The 1,083-nt window shown below is 36.5% G+C and overlaps 1 pseudogene; it reads right to left on the bottom strand.

Annotated features, from left to right (window-relative positions):
• Positions 1-219: 219 nt before the first annotated feature.
• Positions 220-1,083, bottom strand: part of LOC124232316 (olfactory receptor-like protein OLF2) — a 5,729-nt pseudogene continuing 4,865 nt past the window's right edge.

Below are 1,083 nucleotides of genomic sequence, written 5' to 3'. Positions count from 1 at the left end.
TCCAGAATTTTTCCACAAATAGGAGTACCAAATATAAATTTAAGACATAAAATGAAACATGGTGTATTTAGGGAATGAGACATATTTGTATGTCTGGAACATAGTATAAATATTTATTGGATCACCCAACATTACTTAAAATAATTTTGATTTTCATGTATTATAGTGTAACATTGGGATAAAATATATATACATATAACTTTTCAATGGAACTAATTTTTATTTAAGTTTTTTCAGAATCTCTTTCATATCCTTGTTCTGTAGACTGTAAATCAGAGGGTTTAACAGGGGAGTCACAAGAGTGTAAAAAATGAGATCATTTTGTCTTGATCCAGGGAGTAGGAAGGACTCAGCCAGAAATACATGAAGAGCAGAGCTCCCTGGAAAATTGCAACAACAGTTAAGTGGGAGGTGCAATTAGAGAAAGCTTTGAACCTTCCCTCAGTAGATTGGATCTTTAGCACTGCCAGGATGAAGAACAATAAGACACAAAAAGTCCTGAAAGAGTAATCAGTTCAATGAAACCAAAGATGGTGAATATCACTAACTCATTGACCTACATATCTGAGCAAGATATCAAAAGGAGAGGTGGGATATCACACAAGAAATGGTTAATCTCATTTGACCCACAGAAACATAAGCAGAATGTTAACACTGTATTTATTGAAGTATTCATAAGTCCAAACACATATACCCCGAGCTAACATCTGTGCCCATCTTCCTCCACTTTATATGTGGGATGCCTGCCACAGCATGGCTTGACAAGCTGTGCCATGTCCGCACCCGGGATCCCAACCGGCAAACCCCCGGCCGCTGAAGCGGAACACGCGAACTTAACCGCTGCACCACCCTGAGGGCTCCAAGGCCAAACTATTAATTCTTCATACTTGCACCAAATTGATCAATGCCAAGAAAGTATGATGGTGTTTACAGTATGATTTTTTACTGTCCTACACAATCTTCCTCCAGTCAAATCAGACATCCAATAAACTCAAACAGACCCTCAACTGAAGTTTTTATCTGTTATCTTCTTAAATTTATTAAATTAATAAATTTCTTTATTAAGATGATTATTTTATTATT

This window comes from Equus quagga, unplaced genomic scaffold (assembly GCF_021613505.1).
Source record: "Equus quagga isolate Etosha38 unplaced genomic scaffold, UCLA_HA_Equagga_1.0 HiC_scaffold_4471_RagTag, whole genome shotgun sequence".
NCBI lineage: Eukaryota > Metazoa > Chordata > Mammalia > Perissodactyla > Equidae > Equus > Equus quagga.
The sequence above is the reverse complement of the archived record's forward strand: the minus strand, read 5'-3'. Positions and strand labels throughout refer to the sequence as shown.